General features: G+C 44.3%; 1 protein-coding gene across 8 annotated transcripts in view; it reads right to left on the reverse strand.

The window, feature by feature from the left end:
• Positions 1-13,214, reverse strand: part of SUSD6 (sushi domain containing 6) — a 91,343-nt gene that overhangs the window by 68,087 nt on the left and 10,042 nt on the right. For 2 of the 8 annotated variants that reach the window (XM_030239811.2, XM_030239810.2), the window contains one exon: positions 4,212-4,303. The gene's annotated coding sequence lies outside the window, so the exon portion shown is untranslated. Of the gene's footprint in view, positions 1-4,211; positions 4,304-9,876; positions 10,796-10,818; positions 11,098-11,189; positions 11,287-13,214 lie in introns of those variants that run through there. The other 6 variants (XM_050974646.1, XM_050974648.1, XM_009101995.4 and 3 more) reach the window with 6 other exon arrangements.

Raw genomic sequence — 13,214 nt, forward strand, 5'->3', positions numbered from 1 at the left:
TTAGTTACATTTTTACGTGCCTTTTTATCCCCCTTACCATCCTCCATCACATGTTACTGGCCTTTGACTTGGATTTGTGTTCTCACTTGGGAGTACTGCCTAGCACACTGTAGATTGCACCTTGAATACAGACAGATATATACTGAGGAAACTGATCTACCCTCAAAAATTGCACATATGTGCAAAAATCCACAAGTGATCAAAACAAGCTCATCTCATTTACTGTGCCATTTCCTGCAGGTGCTTTGAAAGGCAGGAAGCTTGCAGAAAAGCCAGGCAGCAGCTACACAACATTCATGGCACTACACAAAGCTTGCATTAATACTGCCTACACTAATCAACTTCCCTAACCTCACGGGTTTTTCCTGAGACACTAATAGAGCCTCACCTCCAGAGCTATCAGTCTGTTCTCACTGACCATGCAAGTCAAATAGCTTTCTCAGGATCCAATTCCTGGCTAGCAGTCACAATCCTCAAGGCACTCCACACACTCTGCATGCAATGTTCTTGTGGTACTTCCCTTGGCCAAAGGAAGAGAGGGTCTCTGCAATAGTCTTTTCAACATCAGGTGAGGGGATAACAGCAATCACCTTCATAGTGCAACTCTGAAGTAACTCTACTGAACTCATGGGATAATCTCAGTATACTAAAGTATTAAGCCAGCTTCAAAAAGCTTCCTTTGAATATCTCACTGTCCTTCTGAACCTCATCTACATTAAAAATCTTTTTTTTTCAATTTGAAAAACAGGCCACCTTCTACACTTAGAGGGAATTCTATCATCATCACGTATAACATTTTTGGCTCCATAGCCAAGTAGAACTCAACGACAAGAAAGACTAAAGCAATTTTTTTGAGTCCTAGAGGAAAAAATATGTAGATAAAATTTGCTGATTTTACACTTAATATTGATCTTTGTGGCATGGAAGACAAAAAAAACCCAAAACAAAACAAACAAACAAACAAACAAAAAAACAAGAAAAAAACACCTTTGATTTTGTATCCATCCTATAAAATTCAGCATTTACGGGGATTAAGCAACTTGAACAGTCTGTGTGAGCTGCTGAAAGGGAAGGAAATGTTGCCTTTAGCTTCTCTGAGCACCTGACAGTGCCTGGCTGTATCTTCAGAGTTTAGGATATACACAAGCCCTTGTTAAGACACAGCACTGTTTTCTAAGCTGAATACCTCTCAACAGCTACAAGTACTACTTTAAGTAGAAAAAGGGTGCAAAGTTTCCCTGTGTACTGGGAGACTGTTAAACAAATGGTATAAAAACCCCCAAAATCAATGTTGGCATAAAACCCACAAAATCAATGTATGTTTGACAAAGAAGGAATCAGTTATGCAGCAATTAATGCACAGTGCAAGAGGACTATAAAATACCAGCTTGCTTTAGCAAGTATGGTTGCTTGACACCAAGTACATCAGACAATAAAAATAAATCTTATCACATATTCAATTCAGCAAGGCTTGTCTGGAACAATGCCCAGAAAGCCTGCAGCATGCACATCACTCGGTAAGACGGCCAGCTGGAGATGGTGGAACACACTGGGCACAGGTAGCCATGTCTACCAAGCTAACAGAGATCAACTTAATTTGTTTCAAATCACAAAAGATGAGCAGGATGTTGAAAAGTGATAGAATATGAATAACTAAGTACAGGGCACTCATTTGCAGGAAAGGCCCTGCAAATGCAAATCAAGGGTAAAGAAAAAATAAAAATCAACATCACATACATCTTCCAGGTTTTATTTTCAGGCTGTAAAAGCAATCACCCTGAAAATGAGCATTTCCTAGGATTTAACAGTTGCTGGGTTAATAGCACTAGGCAAAGGCAGTTACACCTAGCCCAGAATTTTACCCAGATAAAATGTACCACATCTGGTCATGATGTCTCTTACCTGCTCGTGATGTCTCTTCAGGATATTGTCAGCAGAATCAACCTTAAAAAACAACATTGTTTAGAAGTGCTGACAAACCCCTTCCCACAGCTAATGTTTCCATGCAGGTTTGCATCAAGGAGCCAGGCTGGATTACTTTGAAATGTAAACGCTGCATCTGTGCATAGTCACTGGCAGAAAGCACTTCAAATCAGTCACCTAAATTGAGCATCTTTCTCCCTCTGCCCCATTACCTTTTCACACATGTTTTTTTGCTCAACTTATCTAGATATTCCATGTCTACATAGGTAAAATTGGGCAGTTGGCAAAGAAATCAGATTTTTACACCATCACTGCAGGACTTCTCCAATTCTGCATTAAGGAAAAAGACTCCACCAAAATGAAACATGAGAGCATTGCACAAATATGCTCATGCTACCTGCGCACACATAGGCAATCTCTGTCTGCTAGGGAAGATCTTAACTTATCTAAATGCTTCCTATCCCTCTGTTCTGTACTGATACCAAAAAGGGTCTCAAACCACCCTGTGGAGGGAACAGCCCCTAGCAAAAGACTGCAAACTCCGTCACAAATTCACCAGAAGGCCAGCCCAGCCAGACCCAGGACAGATTATCCACGGAGGATTGCCACCATCGATCCTCAGAGAGCCCACTATCACTACCTGCTATATTAGCAGACCTGCTTTTAGCAGCACAAGGATGAGCTTCTCATCAGCTTCTTACTCCAAGGAAAGGCTAAAGAGGATAACCCCGAACACTTCTTCCTCTTCTTGATCTGCATGACATTTTTTAACAGCTCTGTCTGATGCAAGCATTTCACATGAGACAACTGTATTTTCACCACCATCCTTTCCCTATTGTCACAAATAAGATATGGTGAAGAGGCACTATATTCTGTGTTACATCACAGGCAGAGTCATATTGCACTATATACTTAGGTTTCAAGCTTATCTCTGATGCTATGCAGATTATGTTTAGGCTGAGAGCAGATTACTGGCATTAACCAAAATATTACCTAGGTTGCACACACATTCACTCTAGAAAACTTAGAGCTCTTTGGACTAGGGATCAGAAGTTAGTCTCTTAAGGAATCCTTAAAAGCATCTGAGAAACAACACCTATCTGCTTTGGCCAAGAAGAGACAGAATGAAAAATACCTTCTAAATTTGAGTTACATGTGCCCAGTACGTAGCAAAAGATACCACTGCATTCAATCCAATGTGTCTTTCATCAACAGAGTCGGGATTTTTTACTTAATGAGTCAAAAAATAAACACACACACACATAGCCATCAAGATATATATTAAACTGAAGTGTACAAGTACCACCCAAGAGTACCCAAAAAAATCTCATAATGTTTAAGTAAACATTCCTATTGAGGCCTTCCTAAAACTTGAACCTTTGCACTCAAGGTAGCAGTTACAGAAAACAAGGACATCAGGCAGGCACAGAAAAAAGAGAGGTAGCAAAGGAGCTTAATGCCTTATCAATTCTAGAGGGTTCTGAGGGGAAGAGGGCGTAGTCAGAAGAATTATCCCTATCTTGATTAGCATCAGAACAAAGGCTCACATTAGTTTGTCTGCTCTAGGACTCCCCTAGAGTGCTGGATAATAACCTGCTTGAAAGCATTAAAGGGATTTCCTCCCCACTTCACCCCCCTGAAATCTACACCCCTTCTCTAAAGGGGGATAAAAGGATGAGGTCCAAATAACAGCTTTATAATTTAATTATTACTCTGAAAGACATATCTGGGTAGCTTTTTACAACTAAAACATCAAATATACAATACACAAGTAAGATCCTTCTGTGATAAGTTTTCAAAGGTAACATTTGGGAGCAGGTAGGGGAAAAATTCAAATCAAAACAAAACCTATTTTTTATTCAAGAGTAAAGGTCATATAGCACAGGTGACTTATCATGCATGCTTAACTCTGGAAGGCAGGAAGGACTTCAGTAGTTTCTTCAGCAAAACCAGGGAGTGGTACAGGAGTGAAGAATACAAGGAAAAAAATCCACAGCTTGTGGTATCTGAACACCACAAAAAACAAGTTAACAGAGGAGTAAAGAAAAAAGCTATAGCATGGCTACAGAGGAGTCATGAACAAAAGAGTCTAAGAACATTTTAGAATACTTCCTATTTCAAAAGCTAGAGATGCTAACACAAGTGGCTGTCTCACTGCAGGACGAGAACATGGAAGGCAGCACATTCTGCCTTCAGTTTACAGAAGCATCCTGGCATTTGGACAAAATGCAGGTTTTAAAAGCAAAAACTCAGGAGAAACAAAGTAACAGCATCAGCTTTCATCTTACCTGGTATTGACACAGGCCGGATACAACAGTTGTCAAGTTCGCCAGATTAAACTGACGATTCAGTGATGATAGGTTGATTCACACACCTAGAACTGCATAAAAAAAAAATAGGTATTAGCCCTGTAAGTACTAAGAATGGCACTCTGTCACATAAAAGAGCAGGAGGTTTGAGGGGGTAGAAGTAGTTCTATTATGTTTTTAGGACACAGGCATACATCTATGCTTCTGGTACAGATGTTACAAAATTCAGATCTGGGCCTGAGATGTACTGCACAAGTTACTCAAAATCAAAGAATATGCAAACTATCCTCACACATTCCATTTAAAAATCTCAAGGGTAAGAAGAGAAGTGTTTCAAATGTAGCAGAACATTACCAAGAACATTTTCAGCACCATTCAAGCTTGCTTGATGGGGTTTTTTCAGCAGGACAGAAACTTCCCAAAAGTTACTCAAAATACACTTACTAAAACTACATCAAGTCCAGCCATCAGATACACACATGCACTTTCAGTGATTGCAAATACTGCACACTTCCCAGATAAGCATAACAGAAATTTATTTCTACAGTGCCAAAATTCACAGGTATGTTTCATTATCTCATCACTATATACCCTCTTCTTATTCAGCATTACTACTAAAAATTCCAATATTTAAAAAGATGGCTACTAATAAGGCAAACCTTCTCCACTTTGGGAAGCACAACAACAAACTGAGAACTGGGAAAACTGGTCATCGAAGTGGGAGCAAAAGCTATGCAGCTGAAAGGAATTTTTGTCTAGCCTGCTTAAAGATCTCCTTTGTTGCTAAACATTTCATTGTCACATTTAAATGTCAGCTTTTTAAGTCACAGAAGTGTGCAAGCCCTGCAAGACAGGAAACCACAAACAGACTTGAGATGAAGGTTCTCACAGCTAATGAAATGAAAAGTAAACCTAGCAAACTGCTCCTCACATCTCTGATATCCTTACGAAAAGGAACCCTGATCTTACAACCTTCCTCCCCGTACCCATGATATTATTTTTAATTAATCTCTATTAGTAAGTCTGTATGGTTTTGTAGGCTACTGATACACCAGGGCAAAGCTTGCAATGAGTCTCCAGCACATTTTTCTTGCACATCACAGAATGAGTCCCCAGCATTTCAGGATCACGCAGCTCTTTGCAATAGTGCTTTAGCTTATAAAGACATACTACTCTGTTCTCCTTAGGGGAAAACAGGACCCTCCCTTTCCTGAAGCAAGCAGCATGCCCTTTTTGGACTCTGAAAAGGAGTGAGGGGCCCTCAAGAGAGAAGCTGGCTTTAAAGCTTTCAGGATGATCGCACATATGGCCACTGGCTCGCCAGTGGCATATGCGGCAGCAGATGGAGAAGTGAAGCTTTCATACCCTCTGAGCAATGCTCTGCAATTCTGACACTTCTCCTGAAAAGCAGATATGTCAATCACCCTCCCAGGCTGGTGTTTTGGCACAGAAGAGATTCTCCTCAGTCTGCGTATCAACACCAAAGGACAACCTATACAGGGTATTTTAGAGGCAGTTTCTGTCTTAGCTTTTAAATATAATGAATCCATACACAGCAGAGGATGATAACTTACTGTTGCCTTCACTGAACATCAGCTGGCTTTCAGCTCTTTAGAGAGCAATACATACCCAGTATGCACTTTCCTTTAAAGAAGAGGTGGGGGGAGGTGTTTTAATCAACATTAGAGCACCTTACTGGGTCTAACAAATAAAATGCCTTTTGAGAGTGGTCAGCACAAATAAGCTCCAATACCCAAAGGGGATTCTAACACATCCCCCCCATAAAACTGTATCACTGGGGGTTGCTCTAATATATTGTCCTTGAAGACTTTTAAGAAGTTATTTACAGAGAAAAGAAAACCCAAAGAGCATAAATGGGTTGAAGACATTCAAGCATTTCACTAACCTACAGGTTGAACACTACACATACAGCGTCTTTCAAAACAAGCAGCCTTTAACACCATTGTCAAGCTCACTTACAGGAATTGGGGGGTTGGGAAGGATGTTGTTTGGTTTTGGTTTGCTTGCTGATTTTTTAAAGAGCGATTAATCAGCAGGGTTTCCCTCTTAAAACTTGTGTACCCTTAAAGGTCCTGCAGAAAGAGATCTAACATACCAACGTAATTTCTTTTCTATCTGTAGAAACAGGCTGTAAACTTGGTTTTGATCAGAAATTCTAGCAATTCCCACTCATTTTATTACAAAATCCCATGGAACTGCAGTGAAGCACAGCAATATTATAAACTGTGAGGAAAATTAGTTGAGGAAAAAATGTAAATGGCTTTGAAGTTTTCCAAGTGGTCCTGGCACTTTTGAAGTGCAAGCTAAGAGAGCTATGAACAGAGACACGGTATTGAAGCTGGTTCACTTCTGAGCATGAGGTTAAAATGATGCACATTTCAGCCCTGCAAAGTTCAATTGCCAACAAGGAAGTTACTCCTATGGCAATTGTACACTGTAAGAACTAAAGCCATTCTATTCTGTAGCACAAATAGGACGTGGTGTTTTATTTACCACATGAAAGTGATTCAAGTGGCCAATTTCCCTTGACTCTGCTAAACCAGCTCCAAAAGCTGTACTTTGCCTTGTTACAAGGTTACCACAGCAGTGATGACCAACGCATTCCACTCAACACTCACTAATACCAGGAAGCCAATTTACTTTACTGCTGGTGGGCTGGTTGCCAGGCTAGCAGCTCCCCTCAGGGAATTGCCAGAGTGACATGAGACACAGAGATCCCTTGTGCTGCAGACAAAGTTCTCCATATATGCTCCACTTTTGGAGCATGCCCACTGTTCAACACACAGGGAAACTGGGGGGACAACTGAGACAGTGGGAAAACAGTAGGGTTTTTACACTTCTAACTCCTGGCCCTGCAGCTCTTCAGGATGAGCTTCCTCAAAAAACTGTCTTGAATTACAACACACAAATATTTAAAATAAATAATTAAGCAAGCAAACAACAGGCCAGGTTTTCACTGGTCTCTTATCAGCATCATTATGCTTGGTCTGAAAACAGACTTTGCAGACTGCATCATGTAGTAAGCCATGTGAGAGCACTAAGCTTCCTGTGAGAGAGCAGTAGCTACTGTTCAGTAACAAAACAGCCAACGTATGAAAGGCAGATGAAAACTTTTTCTGGTACATATAAAAGCTCACCTCCTGACATTTATAGGAAGTATTTCTTCTGATTAAAGGTAAAATCAATTTTTGCAGCTGCATAAACAAGACTTCTAGCAGAGTCAGGGAAAATACAATCTACATTAACTACAGACCAGCAAAACCAGATGAATTATACAGAGGGGCTTAAAAAGAGTGCTTCACTATAGTAATCTACCTGCTCCCAACTACAACATTGTGTTGGAGGTTAAATTGTTACTTCTGAAATAATTCTATTTGTACCCAGAGTAACTTAATGACAAGAGATTAAACATGTATGATGGCATTTCTAAGGACATGACACTTGTCATGAAAACAAGACATAATTACAGACTACTGTATTTTGGCAAAAGAAATCTACTGTAATACCGCAATATATTTTCTATATATGGGTTAATTTTTCCCTTTCCCTGTTCTAGGAAATGCCTTCATGTTTATATTTACATATCCCTAAAGCAGAATTCAACCCCTGCTGCCTCTCCTCCCTCCTTTCATGTCTTTCAGGCAAACAGGTTGTGGGACCAAGCCTGCCAGTGAAAGATGCCTCTCCCAGCTAAGCCTGATCAGCTGGGATCAGCTTGTTACAGCAGCCAACAAGTGGCTCAGAGGGCAGAGGAGCTGCAGGGAGTGTCTGTGCCAAGCAGAGTGCACAAAAGGACACAGTCCAGGAAACTCTGCAGCAAGGCTTCCAAGCTACTGTCCTTTCATGCAGATATTCATAGATAATAGGCTTCTCTGGAGGTATCTCATGCAAGCAAAAAGAGATGCAACTTTTAAAAGGGAAAAAAAAATACAACAGCAGTGGCCTGACACAGACCCTGAATGCAGCATCCAGCCCTCCTGGACTGACAGAGGCCAGCAACTTACATCCATTTGCTCACAAAAGCAGAACAAGCAAGAGTTGTACTTGGGCAGTAGAGCTGTAGGCAGCTGGGCTGGTTGCGGCGGGGTGAGAGCAAGTACACCGATAAAAAGCAGAAGTGACGCAACAGGAACAGTCACAGAAACCCAAATCTATGGTTAGGATGTTGCACAGCTGAGGTTGTTAAGACCATCACAGGCTGCTCTCACTGAGAGTTGTAACAATTCTCGAGGCAGGAGCAAAGCTTCAGAAAACAACTGACCCCAAGACAGAATGAATTCCATCAAAACCACTACACTGCACGCAGGACGCACATTTCGTGACTCCAGTTACCATTACTTGCTGACTGCCCAGGCAGCTGTGCTCAAGCAGCCATTTCAGTCCACCTTCACAGGCTGCACTAAATATAAACTGCTGATAACTGTGTGGAAACTGTTTCAGCAGAGACACGGAGCACTGCACAACTCAAGGACATTGGGTCCTCCTCAAATTCTGCAGGTGGTCAATTTGCATGACAAGCAGAGAGAGAAGGGGACAGAGCTAAAGTCTCTGCTACACTTGTGGTTGGGAAATTTCTGCCTCGAGATTAGTACTTTCCCAGACCCATACTTCAGAGAGTAATCTGCCTTTAAAGAGGATATGGGGGCACCTGGGTTTTGACAGTAACTTGTCTAAGAGGAGGTTATGGCTCCCTTATCATGTGGTACTTCATTCTACAGTGACCTTCGATTTTAAAATCTAGTTAGATTAAGTTGCAGATCTTTCAAGCACATCCTTCACTCAGTGGCCCTTAAAGAAACATACTTTCCTACTTTCAGATGGCACTGTCTTTTCTAGTGATCTATAAAACACTCATATTAATAACAGGACAAGCCAATGTAAGAGGGAAGATGAAACTGCAAACAAGAAAAAGAAAACTAGTTCTTTCTCAAAGTTTTGCTTAGAGAATTACTACCAGAAACAACATGAAAGTTACAAAGACAAAAGTATATGATCTGTAAAGCTGCCAGTGCCACAACTGGCCACCAGATTACACTACTAGAAAAAATTATTCTCTCTTCATCAAAATATGCCCCCAAAAAAGCATGTCACGAAAAGAAGAAAAGGAAGCAGATTTGCAGAGATTTATGGCAGACACCTGAAGAGGAGGTGCATGAAATCAACGATAAACTACAGACACCACAGAGAGCACTGATCCTTACAGCACTTGCATTTAATATGTAAATTCCTTCTCTGCTTAGGCATTTTGCCTTCCTTTGATGTATACAGACAAGTTCAAACTAGAGATGAGAACTGGGAGAGTTCCCTTTCTCCATTATCTCAAGTTTTTTCTGGTCTAAGCAACAGTTAAGTGCTTTAACAATATCACTTTTGCATCTGTTCAGAGGGGAAAAGAAAAAAAACACTAGAAAGACAAGCATAACAAATATTATTAAAGGAGAGAGTCAATGTTTTCCCAGCTCTGATGCAGATGTAAGCAGCTAGCTGGTGCCCGACAGCTATAGCGCAGCCTAGGAGAAGAGAAAGACAAGCTGAACAACAGAGGACGGCAAAGATACTCTGGAAAAGATCCAGATGTCTTCAGCTTAGTCCTACTGCATGAAAAATTAAAGAGGTTAAACACCTCCTCTTAAGAACTTTTCTTCCCATTGTTCTGACCACGACTCTTCTGAACAAGCTGATTGCTCCAGAAACCTCAGGAATTACGGTGACAATAGATTCCTGCCAAGAGAAGCACCATTACATAATAGCTTTTATGGGAACACGCACAAAAAGCCACTAGGAAGCGCAAACAGACAAGTGCAAGATCCTCTCTGCCCATCGACTCAGTTTAGCTCTTAACTACTTCAGAATATTTTTAATTTGTATATTTACTTCCTCTCATTCCCCTCCACTCAACAAAATCGTGTTACTGTAACTACACTGAGATCACGTCTATCCCCCACAATAACGTAACCCTCTTGAGAATACACCCACTTGAAACTACTGTATTTGCATTAATCTATTTAAAAGAACACTACAAAGCTGAGAAACTGTATCACTATTTCCATTAGTATATTAGAAATAAAAACAATTTATTATGGTATTTTTTCATCCTTTACCCAATTTTAGGGATACTTAGAACAATTACTGCTTGTCGGTTCTGAGAAGCTTAGCACGGCTATTTTTGAGTTCCAGGTCTTCCACGGGGGATTTACCATAGATTTCTTACACACACAAGGAGAGGCTCAGCCTAAGCACTGCACAAGTGTGAAGGCAGCTGCTAGGGAAGCTCTGACCTCTGGACAGTGTTAAAGCACCATAAAGAAGAAAGCAAAGATGAAAACCTAACAAATACAAAGTTTCTCTGGTTGAATTGTCCGCAGCAGTGCCTCCACTACCACCTTCATCTCGGACACCACTTTCCCCGTGTTTCCCTATACACCCAAAAGCTCTACGAAAGGAAAAAGCGAAGACCGCGGCGAACGCTTATCCGCTGTTACTTAGGGGGTTTAAATCCTAGAGGTTCATCCCGCACCAAGCGAATCCTCACGCCCGGAGACACACACACTTTAAGACCGCTGACCTCAGAGAAAGCCCAGCTCTGCCGTCACCACCGACCACCCGCCGCTGTGACACGAGGGAGCCGCAGGTACCACAGGTGACATTATGTAAGGGAGGCGGCCGGGCAGCCGGGCGGGGAAGGGCTCCCGCCGCAGCCCCGAGCGCCGCGAGCTCCGTGCGGGGCCGCACCCGGGCAGGGCTCCCCTCGCCGGCCACCGGAGAGCGCCGCCGACACCTTCCGGCTCCCGGCCCCCGCCCAGCACACGCTCCCCGCTCCCCGCTCCTCGGCGGCGGGCCCGGCTCGGCGCCCCGCCGCAACCAGCCGGCTGCCCCTGCCCCCGCCCCGCGCCCCTCGGCTGCGCGCCCTCCCCCCGCGGCGGCGGCGGTGCTCACCGGGCGGGCGGGCTGGGGCGGCGGTGCCGCTGGCGCTGCAGGTCGGCGGCCGCGCGCCCCGGCCGCCCCGGCGTCTCGCCCGCCCAACGCCCCGGCCGCCGCCGCGCGCCAGGCCCCGCCCCGCGAGCTGGGCCCAGCGGCGCGCGGGGCGGGGCGGGGCAGCCCTTAAAGGAGCCGCGCGAAGGGGCGCGGCCGGAGGGGGGCGCTGCGGCGCGGCCCGCGGGGGGCGGAGCGCGGCTCGGGGACCGGCAGCCGCCGCCCCGCTGAGGGACGGGACGGGCCGGGGCGGAGCGGCCTCCCGCCGCATCTAGCGACGGCCGCTCTTGGGAGCCGGCGGGAGCCCTGCGAGCGTCCTGCCAGTCTCCTCGCCTCTCCGCGGGGCGGCGTGCGGCTGCACGGACACGTGGCGCTCGCTTTCGGCACGGCACCGGGGAACAACGGCTGTGAGCGGAGCTGGAGCCCTCTCCGGCCTTCTGCCGCTCTGTGCCGGAGCAGAAGCGGCTCCGCAGCAGCGGGGGTGAGCGGTATTGCACAGCCCCGGCCGCTTCCTTGCGCTGCCAGCCCCTTCTGGGCGGGCCGCGGGGGCAGCCCACGGTGACGGTGTCCCTTGCCTTTGTCGCGGCTGCGGAGCCACCCCAGAGCTCGGGCAGTGTGGAAATAGCCACGGGCACGCTACTGCGAACTTGCCACAGCGGCACAGAAGCCCCGCCAATGCTCTTGCAGCAGGCACACTCCTGCCAGCCCGTTCCTTGCCCTGGCGCACTCTTGGGCAGGGCAAGGGTGACAGACTGCGGTAGCACAAGGCACAGCTGGGTCCGTCCTGCTGTGCAGCCCCAGCAGAGTCAGACTGCTGGCTGAAAGGTCCGAGGCTGAAGGAGGAGACGCTCATGCTCGCTGGGGTTTAGTGCATACAGGTGAAGGGGGATGCTTACACCTTGCCACCTCCTCTCTCTTCATCTGATTTTTACGGTTGCTCCCAAGACAACACTCCTGTATCCAAAAGTGCTTTCAGGGAATCAAGGAAGGATTCCTTGATTTGCTTTCCTTTCTGTTGCTTGAACTAAGACCCACCTTCTATGGATCTGTTACATTACTCATATTTTGCTGTGGAGAATGAGCCGCCTTCCCTCGTATATGGGGAAGGAACCATATACAGTTCTACTGGAAAGGTGAAGGGAAGTTTACCTATTTTTCTCCAATAGTATAGTGATCATTCATAGTAAAAACCCATGACAGGTTAAAGCTTACCAACAGCTTACCATCATTTCATCAGATGTAAGAAATAAATATGATACATCACAAAACATTCCCTATAAATGCTCCCCTTGTAATCACTTCAACACCAAAAAGCAGGAAAAAACTACATCATCATCTAGAAAACATGCTTAAAGGCAGGAAGGAAGAGTGGGAGCTAGAGCTGCACACAAACCTGCTGATTCACACAGCTGTTCTTTTTGTGACGTCTCAGATGCAAAGGTGGAAGGCGTGGAGAGAAAATATTGGCCTGTGTTTTGCTGTGCTTTGATCAATTAGTGCAGCTGTCCTGGGCCTGAAGGAAAAGTTAAGAAACCTTTGTACCTCTGAAAAGAGCTGTGAGGAGGCTGCTACAGTGCTCCCTCTGCTCATGGCATTAATGCACAGAGAAAGGTGCAATTCCTGGCAAATTCTCACTAAAATGACCTCTCACTAAGGGCTGATTCATCACATTTGTGGATTTAACCAGTTCAACTTTTTTAACATTTAGAGATCCTTTTATTTCTATGCTATACTTTGTTTCTGTAATCTTCATTCATACATATTTCTCTTTATAACTGTATCAAGCCATAATAAAAACCACTATATTCTTCCTTTGAGGCTTCAGATACACTAATTTGGCCAGGCTTATTTTTTTTGTTTACCATAGAACCACAGAAATCAGCATTCACAGACCATCTTAAATGTCCAAAGTATCACACAGACATCAACTAATGCCTTTTACATTGAATTTGCCACACTGCATCAGACCACCAGCCAGTCTAATCCAAC

Source organism: Serinus canaria, chromosome 5, assembly GCF_022539315.1.
Source record: "Serinus canaria isolate serCan28SL12 chromosome 5, serCan2020, whole genome shotgun sequence".
Taxonomy (NCBI): Eukaryota; Metazoa; Chordata; class Aves; order Passeriformes; family Fringillidae; genus Serinus; species Serinus canaria.